Source organism: Scyliorhinus torazame, chromosome 8 (genome assembly GCF_047496885.1).
Source record: "Scyliorhinus torazame isolate Kashiwa2021f chromosome 8, sScyTor2.1, whole genome shotgun sequence".
Classification (NCBI taxonomy): Eukaryota; Metazoa; Chordata; class Chondrichthyes; order Carcharhiniformes; family Scyliorhinidae; genus Scyliorhinus; species Scyliorhinus torazame.
In genome coordinates this window covers 135,617,683-135,627,564 of record NC_092714.1, presented here as the reverse complement: position 1 = coordinate 135,627,564, position 9,882 = coordinate 135,617,683, and positions in this window count along the sequence as shown.

Below are 9,882 nucleotides of genomic sequence, written 5' to 3'. Positions count from 1 at the left end.
TCAGATGGATCTTGCGGGGCAGCGGAGGTCCTCCTTCAGAGAGGCCGGCCCGCCGATCAGTGGGCACCGATCGCGGGCCAGACCCCTTTTGAGCCCCCCCGCCCGGTGCAAGAACCCCCCTAGCTCCCCTGCAGGCCGCCCCCCCCCCCCCCCCCCCCCCAGCGTTCCCGAGCTGTTCCCGCCGGCAGCGACCAGGTGTGGATGGTGCCGGCGGGAACCTGTCGTGTTGGGCAGGTCGCTCGGCCCATCCAGGCCGGAGAATCGGCGCTCGCCCATTACCAACGACAAGTGACGATTCTCCCAGCGGCCAGCCTTGATTTGCGCCGCACCGGTTTGGGGGTGGGGCGGGGGGGGGGGAGAATCCGTGCAGGCGTCGGGGAGGGACTCGCGCGGCACCCGGGCGATTCTCCCACCCGGCGTGGGGGGGGGGGGGGGGGGAGAATTCCGCCCAATACGCCTTACAACATTCAAGGAGAAATTTAATTGATACATTCCCATTGCTCTTTAATTAAACTTATAAGTTTTAAGAACAGTCTCTAGACATCATAGAAATCCTGCCTGTCATGGTAGAGCTGGATATTGAACTCACAGTGGAGGAGCTTAGCAAAACTATTGGCTAGGGCACAGCTCTAGGTGCTGATGCTATACTGCCTGAACTCAACAAGCAAAGGAAAGTGGTGTTTCTGCAACGTCTCCAAAACTTCTCTGTCTCTGCTGAAGGGAGGCCCAGGATATGTGTGATGCAAAGAGTGTGACCGCGTGCAAGAACAAGGGTGACTACAGTGATTACAACAACAACCTGCTGACCGTTGTGGAAAAAGTATTCGCCCATGCTGCCCTTGACAGACTGCAGATTCTGGCTGCACCCATCTATCTCAAATCACAGGGTCTTAAGAACTTGAACATCGTGATTTTCCCAGTCCAGCAGCTGCGAGATAAATGCTATGAGCAAAAGAGACCACTATATATATATTACCATCATCAATTTCACAAAGGCATTTGACCATGTGAGCAGTCTATTTAAAATGTTGGAGAAAATTGGCTGCCTGCCAAAGCTGCTCAATGTGGTCTCCTTATTCCATGACAACGTGATGGGTAAGGTCAGCTATGATGGGACAATATCAGAAGCCTTGGAGATCCACAGTGGGGTCAAACAGGGCTATGTTCTGCCACTGACACTCTCGACATATTCTTCTCTTTGCTGCCATCATATGTGTTCAGGTCATCGACACATGGTTTCAACTTGTATATCAGAACCGATGAAAGGCTGTTCAGCCTTGCCAAGTCCTTTCCAGGGAATTGCTCTACACTGGTGATGTTGCATTAACATTCCATAACTAGGAACATCTGCAGCACCAAATGGACAGACAGTCTTGTGCCTGTAAAATGTTTAGTTTGACCATTCGGGTCAGGAAGACAAAGGTCATGTTACAGGATGTTGCCATACTGCCAGCTATCAGCATTGACAATGTGAACGCTGTTGGTTGTTGATAGCTTCACATTTCTAGGTTGCACAACCTGTCACTTGATGCTGAAGTCAACGCATGCATCACAAAAGCTGCAGTTGTTAGGTCCAAGCTGTGTAAGAGTGTGGCACAAAACCAACTTGACTGAGAACACCAAGCTACGCCTCCAAGCCTGTGTCCTCAGTGCATTCATCTACAGCGGTGAGACCTGCACAACTTATGTCAGGCAAGAAAAAAGTCTGAACAGTTTCCACCTTTGCTGTTTCAGACCTATCCTTGGCATCTCAGAGATCTGGAAGTATGCCCATTACATCTGCATGCACTCATTGTCCGTGCTGGCTTGGCTACATTCATCAGGTGGATAATTCAGCAGAAGTCATATTGAACTTGAAACATTAACTCTATTTCTCTCATCACAGATCCTGCCAGACCTGGTGAGTTTTTCCAGCACCTTATTTTTATTTAAAATTTCCAGCATCCGCTATACTTTGATTCTACTCATCAGATAGATGATGGTTTTAGACCCAAAGGTCTTCTGTACAGTGAATTGGTCACTGGGTCACGACCTCCTGCGGGTCCTCTGCTGCAAGGATCCTGCAAGCGAGTTTTAAGATAGTGGATATTGACACTGACAATTGGGAGATAGTGGTGACATGACATCTGGAAGCTGACCATTTGGAAGGGCATTTGAAGAAGCAAGGAGAATTGATCTCAACTGACCGACAAGAGAGCCCAGAGAAAACAGGCCAGTGAAATATGTACCAACTTAGTCCACTGTCTTCTCCACAGCAAATGCAGCAGAGATTGCCATGGCCAGAGTGGGGCTCCTGAGCCACACAAAGCAATGCTTAACAGAGTTGACCACCACAGCAGAGGCAATTGTCTTATAAGATTTTCTTGGCCGTCACATACACATCTTTCAAAAAAGCCACATTTGGAAGAAATTAGAAGCTGACGGTCCTGCTCAGTGCAGCCATGTACTTTCAATATTACCCACATAGAATACAAGATTTTCCAACATACATGAGATGCACCAGCTTAATAGATTTAAATGGTAGAGGGGAGGCAGGGAGTTTGATAATGGGGGGCGACTTTAACACGGTACCGGATCCAGCATTGGACCGCTCCAGGTCCAGGACGGGTAAGAGGCCGGCAGCGGCCAAGGTGCTGAGGGGGTTTATGGACCAGATGGGAGGAGTGGACCCATGGAGGTTTGTCAGGCCGGAGGCCAGGGAATTTTCATTTTTTTCCCACGTCCATAAAGCCGACTCCCGGATAGACTTCTTCATTATGAGCAGGGCACTAATCCCGAGGGTGGAGGACGTGGCATATTCGACCACAGCCATCTCAGACCATGCCCTGCATTGGGTGGAGCTGGAGCTAGGGGAGGAGAGGGACCAGCGCCTGCTGTGGCGCCTGGATGTGGGCTTGCTGGCGGATGAGGAGGTGAGCGGGCGGATCCGGGGGTGCAGTGAAAGCTATCGAGAGGCTAACGATAATGGGGAGGTGCAGGTGGGGGTGGTCTGGGAGGCACTGAAGGCGGTGATTAGGGGAGAGCTAATCTCCACAAGGGCCCACAAGGAGGGGAGAGATTGGTGGGGGAGATTTTAAGTGGATAGGTATGCAGAGGTCCCTGAGGAGGGACTACTCAAGGAGCGACGAAGCCACCAGGCCGAGTTCAACCTGTTGACCACCAAGAAGGCAGAGGTGCAGTGGAGGAAAGCGCAAGGGGCGGTGTATGAGTACGGGGAGAAGGCTAGCTGGATGTTGGCACACAAGCTTCGGAAGCGGGAGACAGCAAGGGAGATTGGGGGAGTTAGGGATAAAGGGGGGAACATGGTGCAGAGTGCGGTGGGAATAAATGGGGTGTTTACAGACTTTTATGAGGGGCTGTATAGGTCTGAGCCCCCGACGGAGGAGGGGGGGATGCGTCGATTTTTGGATCGGTTGAGGTTCCGGAGGGTGGAGGAGGAGAAGGTGGCTGGGCTTGGGGCACCAGTCGGGCTGGAGGAGCTGACTAAAGGGCTGGGGCGCATGCAGGCGGAGAAGGCACCGGGGCCAGATGGGTTCCCGGTGGAATTTTACCGGACGTACATGGACCTGCTGGGCCCTCTACTAGTGAGGACTTTCAATGAGGCGTGGGAGGGGGGGGGATGCCCTACCTCCGACGATGTCCAGGGCGTTGATCTCGCTGATCTTGAAGCGGGACAAGGACCCATTACAGTGTGGGTCGTATAGGCCAATCTCGCTCCTCAACGTGGACGCGAAGCTGTTAGCAAAGGTGTTGGCTACCAGAATTGAGGACTGTGTCCCGGGGGTTTTGTGAAGGAAAGGCAGCTGAATACAAATGTGCGGAGGCTCCTTAATGTAATCATGATGCCTGCAGTGGAGGGGGAAGCGGAGATAGTGGCGGCGATGGACGCGGAGAAGGCCTTCGATAGGGTGGAGTGGGGGTACCTTTGGGAAGTGTTGACGAGGTTTGGGTTCGGGGAGGGGTTCATTAGTTGGGTTAAGCTACTTTACGAAGGCGAGTGTGGCCATGAATCGGAGGAGGTCGGAATACTTTCGGCTGTACCGGGGGACGAAGCAGGGGTGCCCCCATCCCTCTTGCTATTTGCATTGGCAATTGAGCCTTTGGCTATGGCTTTAAGGGTGTCCAGGAACTGGAGGAGGCTGGTACGTGGGGGGGGGGGGAGGAACACCGGGTATCGTTATATGCCGATGACCTGCTACTGTATGTGGCAGACCCAGTGGGGGGGATGCCGGAGGTGATGCGGATCCTCAGGGAGTTTGGAGACTTTTCCGGGTATAAGCTCAATGTGGGGAAGAGCGAGCTCTTCGTGGTACACCCAGGGGACCACGGAAGGGGGATAGACGAGCTTCCATTGAAGAGGGCGGAAAGGAGTTTTCGGTACCTGGGGATCCAGGTGGCCAGGAGCTGGGGGGCCCGACACCATCTCAACTTGACGAGCTGGTGGAGCAGATGGAGGAGGAGTTTAAAAGGTGGGACATGCTGCCACTCTCCCTGGCGGGTAGGGTGCAGTCGGTGAAAATGATGGTGCTCCCGAGGTTCCTTTTTGTATTCCAGTGCCTCCCCATCCTGATCCCTTAGGCCTTTTTTAAGCGGGTCAGCAGGAGCATCATGGGATTTGTGTGGGCGAAAAAGACCCCGAGGGTGAGAAGGGTGTTTCTGGGACGGAGTAGGGACAGAGGAGGGTGAGCATTGCCTAATCTGTGTGGCTACTATTGGGCGATGATAGGCAAGTGGGTAATGGAGGGGGAGAGGGCGGCGTGGAAGAGGCTGGAGATGGCGTCCTGTGTGGGCACGAGTCTGAGAGCGCTGGTGACAGCACCGCTGCTGCTCCCACCGATTAGGTACACCACGAGTCCGGTGGTGGCGGCGACTTTGAAAATTTGGGGGCAGTGGAGATGCCACAGGGGTGAGGTAGAGGATTTGGTTTGGTCCCCAATCCGAGAGAACCATCGGTTCGTCCCGGGGAGAATGGATGGAGGGTTCCTGAGCTGGCACAGGGCAGGAATTAGAAGGATGGGGGACCTGTTTTTAGATGGGACGTTTGCGAGCATTGGGGCACTGGAGGAAAAATTCTGGCTTCCCCCCGGAAATGCCTTCAGGTACATCCAGGTAAGGGCGTTTGTAAGACGCAGGTGAGGGAGTCCTGCTGCTTCCAGCACGTAGGATCCAGGATAGGGTGCTCTCGGGGGTGTGGGTTAGAGAAGGCAAGGTCTCGGCGATCTACCAGGAGATGCAGGAGGAGGAGACCTCGGTGGAGGAGCTAAAGGGTAAATGGGAGGAGGAGCTTGGGGAGGAGATAGATGAGGGTACGTGGGCGGACGCCCTGGGTAGGGTTAATTCTTCCTTCTCTTGCGCCAGGCTTAGTGTGATATAATTTAAGGTTCTTCACAGAGCGCATATGACAAGGGTGAGGCTGAGCAGGTTCTTTGGGGTGGAAGACAGGTGTGTGAGGTGCTTGGGGAGCTCAGCAAATCACGCCCATATGTTCTGGGCGTGCCCGGGCTGGATGGGTTCTGGAGGGGCGTTGCGAGGACGGTGTCTAAGGTGGTGAACACCCGGGTTAAGCCGAGCTGGGGGTTAGCACTATTTGGGGTATCGGATGAGCCGGGAGTGCAGGAGGCGAAAGAGGCCGGTATTTTGGCCTTTGCATCCCTGGTAGCCCGGCGGAGGATTCTGCTACAGTGGAAGGATGCGAGGCCCCCGAGCGTGGAAGCCTGGATCAGCGACATGGCAGGGTTCATTCAATTGGAGAGGGTGAAATTTGCTTTGAGAGGGTCTGTGCAAGGGTTCTTCAGGCGGTGGCAACCGTTCCTAGACTTTCTAGTGGAGCGTTAGGAGGTGGTCAGCAGCAACCGGGGGGGGGGGGGGGGGGGGGGAGGGGGGGGGGTGCGGGGTGTACTTTGTGTTTACTACTGTGTTTATGTAGTTGTAAGATGTTTATTTATGCGTTCTTTGTTTTTCTTTTTTCTGTAGGGGGGGTTGTTGAAAATATGTAAAAATTTGAATTAAAAAATTTAAATGGTAGAGGGGAAAATAGATTGAATATATGGCATAAAAAAAAGTTATTTGTTTACATTTGAGTCATAGTCATACAGTACTGAAAAGGCCCTTTGCACCATCAAGTCTGCACTGACAAAACTACACTAAATCTACACGATTCCACTTTATAGCACTTGGCCCATAGTCTTGAATGTTATGACATTTCAAGTGCTCATCCACATACTTTTTAAATATTGTGAGGTTTCCTGGCCTCTATTATAATAATAATAATCTTTATTGTCACAAGTAGTTTACATTAACACTGCAATGAAGTTACTGTGAAAAGCCCCTAGTCGCCACATTCCGCCCCAAATTACCTAACGGCACATCTTTCAGGACTTGTGGGAGGAAACGGGAGCACCCGGAGAAAACCCACACAGACACAGGGAGCACGTGCAGACTCTGCACAGACCAAGCCGGAAATCGAACCTGGGACCCTGGCGTTGTGAAGCAACCAGTGCTAACCACTGTGCTACTGTGCTGCCGAGGCAGTGCTACCCTCCTAGGCAGTACATTCCACACTCCCACCACCCTCTTGGTGAAATATTTTTCCCTCAATCCCTTCTAAACCTTCTGCCCCTCTTCTGAAAATTATACATTCTCATTATTGACTCTTTAACTAAGGGGAACAGCTGCTTCCTATCCACCCTGTCCATATCCCTCATAATCTTACACACCCCAATCAGGTACCCCCCATCAGCTTCTTTCCTCTAAAGAAAACAACCCAAGCCTATCCATGCCAATCTTCATAGTTCAAAATCTCCATTCCAGACAACATCCTGGTGAATTCCCTCTGCAACCTCTCCAGTGCAATCACATCCTTCCTATAGTGAGGTGGCCAGAATGACACACAGCTGCATGCTGGCACACCAGCTAAGAAAGCAAGCAGCTGCAAAGGGGATAGCGCAAGTTAGGGACAGAAATGGTAGGATGGTAGCAGACCTAAACAAGGTTAACAAGGTCATTGCAAACTTTTACCAAGGGCTGTTCATCTCTGAACCCCTGGAGGGAGACTGGATGTACCGGTGGTGAGGGAGGACAGGAAACACGGGCTGGAAGCACTGCTAGAGCTCGGCAGAATCGTGCATTAATTCCTTGTAGTCAGGGAAAGCGTCGGGACCGGATGGGTTCCGGTACGTTCACAAAATATTTGCAGCAGGGCTTGCCAAGCACTTGTGGGAGATATTCAACAACTCACTGTCAAACGCCACGCTGGCCCAGACCTCAATCTCACTGATCCCCAAAAAGGACAAAGACCAGACAGTGTGTGGATCATACAGACCCATCTCTCTCTTAAACACTGATGCAAAAGTCCGAGCAAAAGTGCTGGCCAGGCGCCTGGAGAGCTGCCTGCCAGAAGTGACCGTGGAAGATCAGAGCGGGTTTGTCAAGGGCAGACAGCTAACAGCGAACATCAGACACCTGCTGAATGTAATAATGACCCCATCCAGGGAGAGGACACCAGAGGTGATCATCTCCCTGGACGCTGAGGAAGCCTTCGGTCGAGGAGAATGCGGGTATCCCATGGAGGTGAGATTTTGTGTTTGGACCAGGTATCACTGCATGGGTGAAGCTCCTGTACAGCGCTCCTACGGCGAGGAAAGGACAAATGCTACCAGCTCTTAATAATTTCGGCTGCACAGGGGAATGAGGTGGGGTGCCCGTTATCCCTGCTCCTGTTCACACTGGCAATCGAACCACTGGTCAATGCCCTTAGACCAGCGGAATGGTGGATGGGCATTCGGAGAAAGGGCAGAGAGCAGAGAGTCTCGCTGTGTACGGATGACCTGTCCCTCTACTTGTCGAACCCCTCTAGCCAGCATGGGAAAGATAACCATGGGCGCGATTCTCCAACCCCCCCACCGGGTCAGAGAATCGCCGGGTGCTGGCGTGAATCCCGCCCCCGCCGTGTCCCGAATTCTCCGCCACCAGAGATTAGGCGGGGTTGGGAATCGCGCCACGCCGGTCGGCGGGCCCACCCCCGGCGATTCTCCAGCCCGCGACGGGCCGAAGTCCCGCCGCTGTCAACCCTCTCCCGCCGGCGTGGATTAAACCACCTTTTGTACGGTGGGACAAGGCGGCGCGGGCGGGCTCCGGGGTCCTGTGGAGGGCGCAGGACGATCTGGTCCCGGGGGGTGCCCCTACGGTGGCCTGGCCCGCGATCGGGGCCCACTGGTCCGCGGGCGGGTCTGTGCCGTGATGGCACTCTTTTTCTTCTGCCTTTGCCATGGTCTTCACTATGGCGGAGGCGGAAGAGACCCCTCCCCTGTGCATGCGTAGGGGTGATGTCAGCAGCCGCTGACGCTCCCGCACATGCGTCGCCCGGCGAAGACCTTTTGGCGCCGGCTGGCGTGGCGCCAAAGGCCTTTCCCGCCAGCCGGCAGAGCGGAAACCACTCCGGCGCAGGCCGAGCCCCTCAAGGTGAGGGCTTGGCCCCTAAAGGTGCTCGCCGGTCCAATCGTCGGGGTCTCCGTCCCCGAACTCCATGGGCGATCCCTGGCCGGCGCCAACTTGGATGGGGCCCCAAGCCCCCAGCGCGGCTGGCTACGCGCCGCCCGACCAAAACCCTGTGTTGCAGCTGGCCTCCGCCACGCTGGAGCAGCGTGCGCCGCCAGTTTGCTCCTCCCCGCCGCCATCTTCCGAGTCCCCGGACTCCACGTGCGATCCATGGCCGGCGCCATCTTGGATGGGGCCTCACCCCCCAGCGCGGCTGGCTACGCACTGCCCAACCAAAACCCTTTGTTGCAGCTGGCCTCCCCGCCGCCATTTTGTTTCTCCCCGCCGCCTTCCTCGGAGTCCCCGGACTCCATGTGCGATCCATAGACAGCGCCGTCTTGGATGGGGCCTCAAGCCCCCAACACGACTGACGATGCGCTGCCCAATCTTCACTCCTTGCTGCAGCTGGCCTCCGTCACCCTGGACCAGAGTCGGCCCCGAACGCTAGCAAAGGCCACCACGACGATCGGCATCAATGGCCACGTGACGTCATGCCTCATCGACTCCGGGAGCACGGAGAGTTTTGTCCACCCCGACACGGTAAGGCGCTGTTCTCTGGTCACCTACCCCACCCAACAAAGGATCTCCCTGGCCTCCGGGTCACACGCGGTGCAGATAAAAGAGTTCTGCCTCGCGAACCTCACCATCCAAGGCAGGGAATTCCGCAATTTCCGCATCAATTAGCATGGTACCTGCAATACCTGGTCCTACCATGAAAAGGCGACAGTAATACTGGCCATCACCCCGCCGACTCTTTTTTTAAGAGGGGGTGAATGTGGTAATACCAGGTATTGCGGTACCAGAGAGAGGAATAACCATTGGCTAGACTGCGGGGTCGCCCATTGGGCAATGTACATAGCCCCGCCCTGAGAGGCGGGGTATAAGAACCAATGCCGTCCCAGCAGCCTTCACTTCTGTAACTTCGCTGCTGGGTACAGTTCTATCTGATTAAAGCTGAATCGATATGACTCCACGTGGACTCGAGCGTATTGATTGCGTATCACACGGGCAGCGGGGTATGCCGCCGTCGACGGGATACTCCAGGTCCAGAGGATGATCGATGGAATGCATGTCCCCCACGAGCACCGGCTGATGAGAGGCTGCTCTACAAACCAAAAGGGGTTCCACTCGATGACCGTGCAGCTGATATGTGACCATCAGCTGTGCATCATACACATCTGTGCACGGTACCTGGGCAGTTTGCAGGACGCCTTCATCCTGGCACACTCGACGATTCCTGACATGTTTGAGACGCCTCCTTCCCGGGCCAGGGTACAGAGTCATCCGGCGCTCCTCCACTGCGCCCAAGAGGGTCTCCAGCTCGGTGTCTGTGAATCTTGGGGTTGC